At 42.4% G+C, this 14450-nt stretch overlaps 1 protein-coding gene and 1 pseudogene across 13 annotated transcripts in view; one reads left to right on the top strand and one right to left on the bottom strand.

The window, feature by feature from the left end:
• LOC131502876 (P2R1A-PPP2R2A-interacting phosphatase regulator 1-like) overlaps positions 1–14450 on the bottom strand; it is a 110064-nt gene that overhangs the window by 84181 nt on the left and 11433 nt on the right. The gene's annotated exons all lie outside the window — the stretch shown is intronic.
• Positions 9139–10204, top strand: LOC131502875 (annexin A2-like; annotated as a pseudogene).

Raw genomic sequence — 14450 nt, 5'->3', positions numbered from 1 at the left:
TGAGGTAAAGCACTGTGCTAGGCCCTGAAGACTCAAAGGTAAATAAAACATTTTCCTATCCTTGAGAAATTCAAAGTGTAGGTAGGGAAAACTAGGCCAGTGCCAGAACGAGTTATGATAAGTGAGAAATCAAAGCACAGAGACTATATCTCTGCCTGGGGTCCTAGGGAAGGCTTCCCAGAGGAGGGCAGGGATTCAGTAGAGAAGAGGAAGCAGGGTATTTCAGGGAGTGGGAAGAGACGGGAAGAGATGCTTAGACAGAGGCATGTTTGGCGAACAGAGACATTCAGGGTGGCTGCAGTTTGGTACGCGATAGAGCATGAAAGGAAGCAAATTTGGGGAACTTTGGCTGCAACCAGATGGTAGATTCTGGACTTTAGCCTTTGAGCCCAATAGGAAACCTAAAGCATAGGTCCTTCTGAGTTCTTCAAACCCAAAGGTATTTTAAATGTTTATTTATTTACTGAGAGAGAGTGTGCGCACACACGTGTGTGCCCAACGGTGGGGGAGGGGAAGAGAGAGAGGGAAAGAAAGAAAGAGAGAGAGACAGAGAGAGAGAGAGAGAATATCCCAAGCAGGCTCTATAATGTCAGTGCAGAGCCCGATGTGGGGCTTGATCTCATGAACCATGAGATCATGACTTGAGCTGAAATCAAGAGTTGGACACTTGACCGACTGAGCCACCCAGGTGCCCCTCAAAGGTATTTTAAACAAGATCATATCTGTTTTGGAAAGGCAACCCTAGCAGCATATACATAACAAACTGAGAGTGGAGGGACAAGGGAGCAGAAGCAGGATCAAAGACCAGGTAAAAGATGAGAGTCTGAATAAAAAAGGATGGGAGAAGAGGAGGCGGCAGACTGGGGAAACGATCCGAAAGTGAAGAGGGGCACCCGGCTGGCTCAGTCGGTGCAGCGTGCAACTCTTGATCTCGGGGTTGTTGAGTTCGAGCCCCATGTTGGGAATAGAGATTACTTAAAAATAAATTCTTTAAAAAAAAAGGAAAAAAGAGTGAAGAGCTGAAGACCGGCCCGAGGTTCCTAGCTGAGACCTATGGGTGGGGGGTAGCCAGGAAAGGGAGTAAGAAGAGTGAGTTGGTACATGGGGAGAAGATGTGTGCTCAAAGAGAGTGTGTTGGACAAATGTTTTTATGAAGTAGTACCTGGTCTGAATTTTTATTCCATTTAAAAACGTATCATATGACTTTTTAAAGGAGCATATTACCTCACTAGTTAAATTTTGCTTAAGAAAATATTAAAACCAGAGATTGGAGGGAAGATGGCGGCGTAGGAGGACGCTGGGCTCACCGCGCGTCCTGCCGATCACTTAGATTCCACCTACACCTGCCTAAAGAACCCAGAAAACCGCCAGAGGATTAGCAGAACGGAGTCTCCGGAGCCAAGCGCCGACGAGAGGCCCACGGAAGAGGAGAGGAAGGGCGGCGAGGCGGTGAGCGCTCCACGGACTGGCGGGAGGGAGCGGGGAGGAGGGGCGGCTCGCCGGCCAAGCGGAGCCCCCGAGTCGGGCTGGCAAAAGCGGAGGGGCCGGACGGACTGTGTTCCGACAGCAAGCGCGACTTAGCGTCTGGGAGGTCATAAGTTAACAGCTCCGCTCAGAAAGCGGGAAGGCTGGAGGACAAAGGGAGGGAGAGCTGCTGAGCCCCCGGCGACAGAGCTCAGTTTGGTGGGGAACAAAGGCGCTCGCCAGAGCCATCTCCCCCGCCCATCCCCCAGCCAAAATCCCAAAGGGAACCAGTTCCTGCCAGGGAACTTGCTCGCTCCTCCGCGCAAACACCCAACTCTGTGCTTCTGCGGAGCCAAACCTCCGGCAGCGGGTCTGACTCCCTCCCGCTGCCACAGGGCCCCTCCTGAAGTGGATCACCTAAGGAGAAGCGAGCTAAGCCTGCCCCTCCCGCCCCCGTGCACCTTGCCTACCCACCCCAGCTAATACGCCAGATCCCCAGCACCACAAGCCTGGCAGTGTGCGAGTAGCCCAGACGGGCCACGCCACCCCACAGTGAATCCCGCCCCTAGGAGAGGGGAAGAGAAGGCACTCACCAGTCTGACTGTGGCCCCAGCGGTGGGCTGGGGGCAGACATCAGGTCGGACTGCGGCCCCGCCCACCAACTCCAGTTATACACCACAGCACAGGGGAAGTGCCCTGCAGGTCCTCACCGCTCCAGGGACTGTCCAAAATGACCAAACGGAAGAATTCCCCTCAGAAGAATCTCCAGGAAATAACAACAGCTAATGAACTGATCAAAAAGGATTTAAATAATATAACAGAAAGTGAATTTAGAATAATAGTCATAAAATTAATCACTGGGCTTGACAACAGTATAGAGGACAGCAGAGAATCTCTTGCCACAGAGATCAAGGGACTAAGGAACAGTCACGAGGAGCTGAAAAGCGCTTTAAACGAAATGCAAAACAAAATGGAAACGACGACAGCTCGGATTGAAGAGGCAGAGGAGAGAATAGGTGAACTAGAAGATAAAGTTATGGAAAAAGAGGAAGCTGAGAGAAAGAGAGATAAAAAAATCCAGGAGTATGAGGGGAAAATTAGAGAACTAAGTGATACACTAAAAAGAAATAATATACGCATAATTGGTATCCCAGAGGAGGAAAAGAGAGGGAAAGGTGCTGAAGGGGTACTTGAAGAAATTATAGCTGAGAACTTCCCTGAACTGGGGAAGGAAAAAGGCATTGAAATCCAAGAGGCACAGAGAACTCCCTTCAGACGTAACTTGAATCGATCTTCTGCACGACATATCATAGTGAAACTGGCAAAATACAAGGATAAAGAGAAAATCCTGAAAGCAGCAAGGGATAAACGTGCCCTCACATATAAAGGGAGACCTATAAGACTCGTGACTGATCTCTCTTTTGAAACTTGGCAGGCCAGAAAGGAATGGCACGATATCTTCAGTGTGCTAAACAGAAAAAATATGCAGCCGAGAATCCTTTATCCAGCAAGTCTGTCATTTAGAATAGAAGGAGAGATAAAGGTCTTCCCAAACAAACAAAAACTGAAGGAATTTGTCACCACTAAACCAGCCCTACAAGAGATCCTAAGGGGGACCCTGTGAGACAAAGTCCCAGAGACATCACTACAAGCATAAAACATACAGACATCACAATGACTCTAAACCCGTATCTTTCTATAATAACACTGAATGTAAACGGATTAAATGCGCCAACCAAAAGACATAGGGTATCAGAATGGATAAAAAAACAAGACCCATCTATTTGCTGTCTACAAGAGACTCATTTTAGATCTGAGGACACCTTTAGATTGAGAGTGAGGGGATGGAGAACTATTTATCATGCTACTGGAAGCCAAAAGAAAGCTGGAGTAGCCATACTTATATCAGACAAACTAGACTTTAAATTAAAGGCTGTAACAAGAGATGAAGAAGGGCATTATATAATAATTACAGGGTCTATCCATCAGGAAGAGCTAACAATTATAAATGTCTACGCGCCCAATACCGGAGCCCCCAAATATATAAAACAATTACTCATAAACATAAGCAACCTTATTGATAAGAATGTGGTAATTGCAGGGGACTTTAACACCCCACTTACAGAAATGGATAGATCATCTAGACACACGGTCAATAAAGAAACAAGGGCCCTGAATGATACATTGGATCAGATGGACTTGACAGATATATTTAGAACTCTGCATCCCAAAGCAACAGAATATACTTTCTTCTCGAGTGCACATGGAACATTCTCCAAGATAGATCATATACTGGGTCACAAAACAGCCCTTCATAAGTTTACAAGAATTGAAATTATACCATGAATACTTTCAGACCACAATGCTATGAAGCTTGAAATCAACCACAGGAAAAAGTCTGGAAAACCTCCAAAAGCATGGAGGTTAAAGAACACCCTACTAACGAATGAGTGGGTCAACCAGACAATTGGAGAAGAAATTAAAAAATATATGGAAACAAACGAAAATGAAAATACAACAATCCAAACGCTTTGGGACGCAGCGAAGGCAGTCCTGAGAGGAAAATACATTGCAGTCCAGGCCTATCTCAAGAAACAAGAAAAATCCCAAATACAAAATCTAACAGCACACCTAAAGGAAATAGAAGCAGAACAGCAAAGGCAGCCTAAACCCAGCAGAAGAAGAGAAATGATAAAGATCAGAGCAGAAATAAACAATATAGAATCTAAAAAAACTGTAGAGCAGATCAACGAAACCAAGAGTTGGTTTTTTGAAAAAATTAACAAAATTGACAAACCTCTAGCCAGGTTTCTCAAAAAGAAAAGGGAGATGAACCAAATAGATAAAATCATGAATGAAAATGGAATTATTACAACCAATCCCTCAGAGATACAAACAATTATCAGGGAATACTATGAAAAATTATAGGCCAACAAATTGGACAACCTGGAAGAAATGGGCAAGTTCCTAAACACCCACACTCTTCCAAAACTCAATCAGGAGGAAATAGAAAGCTTGAACAGACCCATAACCAGTGAAGAAATTGAATCGGTTATCAAAAACCTCCCAACAAATAAGAGTCCAGGACCAGATGGCTTCCCAGGGGAGTTCTACCAGACGTTTAAAGCAGAGATAATACCTATCCTTCTCAAGCTATTCCAAGAAATAGAAAGGGAAGGAAAACTTCCAGACTCATTCTATGAAGCCAGTATTACTTTGATTCCTAAACCAGACAGAGACCCAGTAAAAAAAGAGAAGTACAGGCCAATATCCCTGATGAATAGGGATGCAAAAATTCTCAATAAGATACTAGCAAATCGAATTCAACAGCATATAAAAAGAATTATTCACCATGATCAAGTGGGATTCATTCCTGGGATGCAGGGCTGGTTCAACATTCGCAAATCAATCAACGTGATACATCACATTAACACAAAAAAAGAGAAGAACCATATGATTCTGTCAATCGATGCAGAAAAGGCCTTTGACAAAATCCAGCACCCTTTCTTAATAAAAACCCTTGAGAAAGTCGGGATAGAAGGAACATACGTAAAGATCATAAAAGCCATTTATGAAAAGCCCACAGCTAACATCATCCTCAACGGGGAAAAACTGAGAGCTTTTTCCCTGAGATCAGGAACACGACAGGGATGCCCACTCTCACCGCTGTTGTTTAACATAGTGCTGGAAGTTCTAGCTTCAGCAATCAGACAACAAAAGGAAATCAAAGGCATCCAAATTGGCAAAGATGAAGTCAAGCTTTCGCTTTTTGTAGATGACATGATATTATACATGGAAAATCCGACAGACTCCACCAAAAGTCTGCTAGAACTGATACATGAATTCAGCAAAGTTGCAGGATACAAAATCAATGTACAGAAATCAGTTGCATTCTTATACACTAACAATGAAGCAACAGAAAGACAAATAAAGAAACTGATCCCATTCACAATTGCACCAAGAAGCATAAAATACCTAGGAATAAATCTAACCAAAGATGTAAAAGATCTGTATGCTGAAAACTATAGAAAGCTTATGAAGGAAATTGAAGAAGATATAAAGAAATGGAAAGACATTCCCTGCTCATGGATTGGAAGAATAAATATTGTCAAAATGTCAATACTACCCAAAGCTATCTACACATTCAATGCAATCCCAATCAAAATTGCACCAGCATTCTTCTCGAAACTAGAACAAGCAATCCTAAAATTCATATGGAACCACAAAAGGCCCCGAATAGCCAAAGTAATTTTGAAGAAGAAGACCAAAGCAGGAGGCATCACAATCCCAGACTTTAGCCTCTACTACAAAGCTGTCATCATCAAGACAGCATGGTATTGGCATAAAAACAGACACATAGACCAATGGAATAGAATAGAAACCCCAGAACTAGACCCACAAACGTATGGCCAACTCATCTTTGACAAAGCAGGAAAGAACATCCAATGGAAAAAAGACAGTCTCTTTAACAAATGGTGCTGGGAGAACTGGACAGCAACATGCAGAAGGTTGAAACTAGACCACTTTCTCACACCATTCACAAAAATAAACTCAAAATGGATAAAGGACCTGAATGTGAGACAGGAAACCATCAAAACCTTAGAGGAGAAAGCAGGAAAAGACCTCTCTGACCTCAGCCGTAGCAATCTCTTACTCGACTCATCCCCAAAGGCAAGGGAATTAAAAGCAAAAGTGAATTACTGGGACCTTATGAAGATAAAAAGTTTCTGCACAGCAAAGGAAACAATCAACAAAACTAAAAGGCAACCAACGGAATGGGAAAAGATATTTGCAAATGACATATCGGACAAAGGGCTAGTATCCAAAATCTGTAAAGAGCTCACCAAACTCCACACCCGAAAAACAAATAACCCAGTGAAGAAATGGGCAGAAAACATGAATAGACACTTCTCTAAAGAAGACATCCGGATGGCCAACAGGCACATGAAAAGATGTTCAACGTCGCTCCTTATCAGGGAAATACAAATCAAAACCACACTCAGATATCACCTCACGCCAGTCAGAGTGGCCAAAATGAACAAATCAGGAGACTACAGATGCCGGAGAGGATGTGGAGAAACAGGAACCCTCTTGCACTGTTGGTGGGAATGCAAATTGGTGCAGCCGCTCTGGAAAGCAGTGTGGAGGTTCCTCAGAAAATTAAAAATAGACCTACCCTATGACCCAGCAATAGCACTGCTAGGAATTTATCCAAGGGATAGAGGAGTACTGATGCATAGGGGCACTTGTACCCCAATGTTGATAGCAGCACTCTCAACAATAGCCAAATTATGGAAAGAGCCTAAATGTCCATCAACTGATGAATGGATAAAGAAATTGTGGTTTATATACACAATGGAATACTACGTGGCAATGAGAAAAAATGAAATATGGCCTTTTGTAGCAACGTGGATGGAACTGGAGAGTGTGATGCTAAGTGAAATAAGCCATACAGAGAAAGACAGATACCATATGGTTTCACTCTTATGTGGATCCTGAGAAATGTAACAGAAACCCATGGGGGAGGGGAAGGAAAAAAAAAAAAAGAGGTTAGAGTGGGAGAGATCCAAAGCATAAGAGACTGTTAAAAACTGAGAACAAACTGAGGGTTGATGGGGGGTGGGAGGGAGGGTAGGATGGGTGATGGGTATTGAGGAGGGCACCTTTTGGGATGAGCACTGGGTGTTGTATGGAAACCAATTTGACAGTAAATTTCATATATTAAAAAAACAAACAAATAAATAAATAAATAAAAATAAAAAATAAAAAATAAAAAAATAAATATTTGCCAATAAAAAAAAAAGAAAATATTAAAACCAGTTTGCTTTTTCCTAATCATCTGCTGGACGGTGGAGGAAACAGCAAAGGTCGAGAAGTAAGAATAGAAAAGTGATGTGCAGTAACTGAAAATTCACTATATCTAAATTACATTTGACAGCCACAACTACTTCATTATAATAATTCACTGACAGACAAATAGGGCTAACCATTAAGTATTTCAATATTTACTGGGCCCTTATTAGGTTTAAGGAACTGCTTTTCTGCTCAGAGGGGAAGGAAAGATTAAAAGAAAAACTAATAAGTCATAGTTATTACACTCAGACACCTTCCAATCCAGACACGAAAGCAAATTATTATATGAGAGACAAGGAAATACGTGTGAGATAGAGGCAAAGCGGGGTGGGAATAGAAAGCAAAGATTAAGGGAATGGGCACAGGGAGTGGGAGACAGGAGACAGATAAGGCACAAGGTGGCATTTGAGTTGGGACTCATAGGACAAGGAGTTTGACAGCATAAGCAATAGAAAAGGGAAAGTATACAGCATGTTTTAGGAAATGTGTTTTAGGAAAGATTGTTAGTTTCGTGCGAGTGCAACACCAGGTATCTCTGGAGGGATGGAAGATTCCGAGGTCGAGAGGGCAAAGATGCTGGAAAGCCTTGAATGACACACTCAAAAAATTTGGACTGTGGCAAAATGATCTACTTTAGTATACACAGACGAGCAGATGATACCTAACAGCATTGTCTATTTAACTTTGGAAGAGACACACTCAGATATTCATCAGCCTGGAGCCTGGTTCACTCTCTATCCAGAGGATGGGTATAAAGAAGGAGGTATTGAAGAGCCCATGACTGCTGACCGGCCAGAAATTCAGACTAGCCTGTTCTAAGCATGTACCACAGTTGACAGTTCAAGAAAATTCCTAATTCAAATCAATAAGGCTACTAGGTGACCCTTCTTGCCAAAGTCAGGAAACTTTTCTCCATGAAACTTGCATAAAAGGGATATGTTGGACATTTTATTATTATATGGAATAGTGTTATGAACAATGTAACAAGACTTTCTCTTTCAAGCACCTATTTGTATGAACTGTGATAATGGCAATAATACATGTGATATGCTTAACAGAACACCTGGCACATAGTATGTGCTCAGTAAATGGTGCCTATTACTACCACTACCACCATTATCACTACCATCATCAAATATTTCTAGAATTCAATGTTTAATAACATATCAACAACAACTGGGATTATATATGGTAGCTTTATAAGACTCGGATATATCTATTCCTTCCTACCCAGCATTCTTCATTGTTTTCCCCATGTGATCTTTTAACTAATTTATTTGTAATAGACTATTTTTTTAAACAGTTTTAGGTTCACAGCAAAACGGAGTGGAAGGTATAGAGATTTCCTCTCCTCTCACATAAGCATGGCTTCTCCCACCATCAAAATCTGAACGCAAGTGGTAAATTGTTGTAATAGCTGAACCTAAATTAACATGTCACCACCACCCAAAGCTCCTAGTTTACATTAGGGTTCACTCTCCATGTTATACACCCTATGGACTTGGACATACATATAATGGCCCATATCCATCATTACAGTATTGGACTGAGTAGTTTCAATGCCCTAAAAACCCTCTGTGCACCACCTATTCATCCTGATCTTTTTTTTTTCAACGGAAACTGACTCACTTTTTTCTCATGATAAAACAAGATATACTCAGTATCTTTATACTTTATCTTTATACTCAGTATAAAATATAATGGGAAAAAACCTAGCAACACCCACCATCCAGACATGACCATAGCAAATATCTCAGTGTTTATTTTTCCAGACCTGGATCCTACCACACATACTGTTTTGTGGTTTGGGTATTTTTTTTCTTTATAATTTAATATATTCTGGCTCTGCATCTGGGGATGCTCGCAGCTTTCAGCTTCTGGGCCAGCATCTTATCAGAATGTCTACTGTTCTCGAAATTCTGCACAAATTCAGCTTGGAGGGTGACCCCTCTACAGTCCCCAAATGCACACAGGATGGTCAAAACATACACCAAGTGGATGCTGAGCAGAATCCTTTGAACAATGAAATGGCATCAAGACTAAAGGTGTGGATGAGGTCACTGCCATCAATATATTGACCAACCGCAGCAATGAGGAGAGACAGAATATTGCCTTCGCCTACCAGAGAAGGGCCAAAAAGGAATTTGCATCAGCATTGAACTCAGCCTCCACTGGCCACCTAGAGAAGGTGATTTGGGGCCTACTGAAAACACCTGCTCAGTATGAGGCTTCCAAGCTGAATGCCTCCCCCCATGAAGGTGCTGAGGACTGATGAGGACTCCCTCACTGAGATCATCTGCTCAAGGACCAATTAGCAGTCTACAAGGAAATGCACAAGACTGATCTGGAGAAGGACCTTCTTTCCAACACATCTGGTGACTTCTGCAAGCCCCTGTTTGCCCTTGCAAAGGGTAGAGGAGCCGAGGATGGCTCATTGATTACGAACTGTTTGACCCTAGATGCCTATGATCTCTAATGCTGGGGTAAAGAGGAAAGAGACTGATGTTCTCAAGGGGATCAGAACCATGACCAAGCAAGTGTGTGTCACCTCCAGAAAGAATTTGAAAGGTACAAGAGCTACAGCCCTTATGATCAAGGAGTAGGTCAAAGGAGACCTGGAAAATGCTTTTCTGAACCTGGTCCAATGTATTCAGAACAAGCCCCCCTATTTTGATGACTAATTGTGTGATTTCCTAAAGGGCAAGAGGGTTCATGATAAGGCCCTGATTAGAATCATGGGTGTCCACAAGTGAAGCAAGGGGACATGTTAAAAATTACGTCTGAATTCAAGAGAAAGCATGGCATGTCCCTGCACTACCACATCCAGGGAGACAGCAAGGGCAGCTACCAGAAGGTGCTGCTGTGGCTGTGTGGTGGAGCTGAATGAAGTATGAACATCCAGAAGTGGTGCTCCTGTGCTTCCAGTACCAGTTCTAGAAAATCAGCTTGCGACTAAAAGCCCCTTTGTGCCTATCCCTATGAGGATGACCTTAGCACTGCCTCCCCACCCCGACCTTATTTTAGCCTGGCATTTCCCCATTAGCCTCTCCTTGTATTGTATTTTTGTAAAAAAATGTTTACTTATTTGTTTTGAGAGAGAGAGAGCTAGCACTGTCAGTGCAGAGCCCAAAGTGGGGCTCAATCTCATGAACCAGGTGATCACAACCTGAGCCCAAATCAAGAGTTGGACACTTAACTGACTAAGCCACTCAGGCGCCTCTAGTCTCTCCTTTTAGTGAAAGAAATGAACAGTTCAAGGAGTTAGAAGTGAAATCTATGATGTGAAACACTTTGCCTCTTATACACTGTCTCATAAACAGGTGAATAAACTGCATTTTTACTGTCGAAATAAAATAAAAATAACCTAATATATTCCACATATCTTTCCATGTTAAAATTCACCTGCAATACCATTTTTATTATTATTCTTTTTATTAAAAAAATTTTTTTTTAACGTTTATTTATTTTTGAGACAGAGAGAGACAGAGCATGAACAGGGGAGGAGCAGAGAGAGAGGGAGACACAGAATCGGAAGCAGGCTCCAGGCTCTGAGCCATCAGCCCAGAGCCCGATGCGGGGCTCGAACCCACGGACTGTGAGATCGTGACCTGAGCTGAAGTCGGACGCTTAACCGACTGAGCCACCCAGGCGCCCCGATTTTTTTTTTTTAATTTTTAAGTAGGTTCCACACCCAACGTGGGGCTTGAACTTATGACCCAGAGATCAAGAGTCACATGATCTATTGACTGAGCCAGCCAGGCACCCTACCAGCAACCCCGTTTTTATCGTTTTATTTTTCAAAGTCTATTTATTTTTTGAGAGACGGACAGCGAGGGAGAGAGAGAATCCCAAGCAGGCTCTGTGTTGTTAGTGAGGAGCCCAACGCAGGGCTCGAACTCATGAACCATGAGATCATGACCTGAGCCCAAATCAAGAGTTGGATGCTTAACTGACTGAGCCACCCAGGCGACCCCTGCAATACCATTTTTAAAGGCTGAATATTATATGAATGTACCATAATAGGAAGCACCCATTATATGCCAGGCATGTCTTATTTCACTCAATTCTCACAACCCCTTACGTAGACATTATTATTGTCCCCGTTTTATTTTTTAAAATTTTAATGTGTATTTATTTTTTGAGACAGAGAGACAGAGCACAAGTCAGGGAGGGGCAGAGAGAGAGAGGGAGACACAGAATCCGAAGCAGGCTCCAGGCTCTGAGCTGTCAGCACAGAGCCTGATGCGGGGCTCAAGCTCACGAGCTGGCAGATCATGACCTGAGCCAAAGTCAGACGCTTAACCAACTAAGCCACCCAGGCACCCCAATATTGTCCCCATTTTAAACATTAGAAAAGTGAGGGGTGCCTGGGTGGCTCAGGTGTTTAAACTCCCGACTGTTGGTTTGGGCTCAGGTCATGATCTCATGGTTCATGGATTCAAGCCCCACGTCGGGCTCCATGCTGATGGTGAGGAACCTGCTTGGGATTCTCTCTCTCTCTCTCTCTCTCTCTCTGCTCCTCCCTTGCTTGATTTCTCTCTCAAAATAAATCAAGTTAAAAAAAAATTTTAAAGAAGATGAGAAAAGTGAGGGCCAGAGAAATTAGGCAACTTGCTCAAGTTCATACAGCTAGTAATTGCTAGAACTGGGATTCAAACTCAGATAATGAAGGCATATTCATTTAACCTATTCCCTCTTGTTGGACATGCATACTGTTGCCACATTTTTTTGCTTACTCTTATAAATAATGTTGTGATAATAACCTTTAAGCTAATCTTTGCACATTTCCTTAATGAATTCTTTAGGAGAAATTCATAGAGATGGAATTTCTGGATCACAAGGCTGTTGATACACACTGCCAAACTGCCCTCCAGAAAGCTTATACAGATTTACTGTCTAGCAGTGTATGAGAACATCAATCTCCTCCTCTCTCTCCAACATTAGATATGATTACTAATTTAAAAAAACTGTATGCCCATTCTTAGAGAATACTATGAAAATAATCGACTCTCCAAAGCAAGCAGAAAATATTGTGATTTAGCCACAGTTTTGGATATTCTCCCCCAATGCTTCCCTTTATTAGCATTGATCACTGAGAAGTTGTTATACAGTGACATGCACCAAAACTGAAAATATAGGTTTGCCCCTAAAAAAACCCCATCAAATACACACACGCACCCACACCCCCCCCCACACACACTTTGAACAAGCAGAATTTTAATACATTTAATTCATGCTACTGATTCTCATACTGTCATCATTCAAATGCCCAGAAAGGTAATATAAAATGTGAAACACTCAGGTTTATAAGATTTATAATCTAATTGGAAAAACACGCTAAGCTGAATGTAAATATATACATATGCTCTATATAAAGAAATTACGGTACTTGAGCTGCATTATGACGACATATTATTAAAAACAAAATAAGAGAATTGCATGGTGTGGCAAACTGTTCTGAACTATGAAAGACTTCCCAGAAGAGATTATTTTTAATTGATATCTAAGGGTTGGGAAGAAACTGGTTAGTTTCAGGTAAAGGCCTAGAATTTCCCATTGTGGGGTGCCTGGGTGGCTGGGTCGGTTAAGTGTCTGACTTTTGGTTTTGGCTCAGGCCTTGATCTTCTGTTTTGTGAGTTCAAGCCCTGCATTGGGCTCTGTGCTGACAGTGCAGAGCCTGCTTGGGATTCTCTCCCTCTCTCTCTGCCCCTCCCCTGCTTGCTTGTGCACACTTGCTCTCTCTTTCAAAATAAATAAATAAACTTAAAAAAATAAAATTTGTAAAAAAAAAAAAAGAATTTCATATTGGAAAACTTTATCTAGGAAATCCTAAGAAGACTGCCTGACTGCAACTGAGGAGATCAACAGGAATGTAGTGTGAATGTCTCGGGAAGGTAGGATTTGAATCATTAGCCACAGGAAGGTTCTTACACTGGACAAAATGTGGACTGGACTTGGCTGATTCTTTTAGGAATGACATGGAAAATGAAATGGAGAAAAGAAGGCTTTTGGAAGAGAATCTCCCACAGGTTAAGTACTACAGGTGGTGTTTGCAAGGGAATTACCTTAGATAATTTTACTACACGAAACAAGGTACTAAAATAGAAATAAAGCATTTCCTGAGATCTCAATAAACCTCACTGGTATCTTTTGTATCAATTTCTCATTGTGCCTTTCTCTCACACTCTAGGGGGAAAAAGTCCTTGGGAGGAAGCAAGAGTATCAGCACCAAGGAATGATGTCATGGGGGTGGGGAGGAGGAGGGGCGTTGGGGTGGGTGCTGGGTGAAGCTGATTCCCAAGCATTACCTCCAGTGAAGGAATTACGATAAGAAAGATCAAGCTCATTTCCATTTAAAAGAGAAACCACAGAAAATTAATATTGTAAAGACATCAAATTCTTTGGAAAGAATTTTAACTTGACTACAGTTGCTAATTTTAACCCATTTTCCTTCTGTAGTTACTAGAGATAAAGCACTTAAAAAATCCTGAACAAGAGTTGTGTGCTGTGTTTACGAATGCCTCTGCCTAGTTCCTGCAGTGACTGATTCTGAACATGAATTGAATGCAGGCTAGCAAGACCGAGCATAAAGCAGGGCCAGGAATGTATTATACACTCACTACTGGGTGGGCCATAAATTAAATTTAGTTTGTAGTTGCCAATGTGAAAAGCAAACCCTAATCAGACAAATATCAGTAGTCATGACATTAAAATGGACAAACTGCTCAAGAAAAGCACAATCATTTCCAAGAGGAAGATGAAATATTTCTCCTGCTCTGTTTTGAGAAGGTGGGGGTAGAGATGAGGAGATGTAGCTAAACCAAATTAAACAGGGGTGCCAGGAAGTGAATTCCTAGGGGAAGGGTGGGGAACAGGCATGCAAACCCTGGAGATACAGCGAAGGGATAATTTGGGGGGACGGCATGGTCCCCACAGTCAGAAGAAGGCCTCAGGGGGCACCTGGGTGGCTCAGTTGGTGAAGCATCTGACTCGATCTCAGCTCGGGTCTTGATCTTGGGGTTGTGAGTTTGGGCCCCAGATCGGGCTCCATGCTAGGCGTGGAGCCTACTTTAAAAGAAAAAAAGAGGGCCTCAAGTTTCTGATCATCAGAAGTGGGGTGGAGTGATTTTCTG

The sequence above is a fragment of the Neofelis nebulosa genome, chromosome X (assembly GCF_028018385.1).
Source record: "Neofelis nebulosa isolate mNeoNeb1 chromosome X, mNeoNeb1.pri, whole genome shotgun sequence".
NCBI classification, from domain to species: domain Eukaryota; kingdom Metazoa; phylum Chordata; class Mammalia; order Carnivora; family Felidae; genus Neofelis; species Neofelis nebulosa.
Note: the sequence above shows the minus strand (reverse complement) of the source record. Positions and strands in the feature narration are given on the sequence as shown.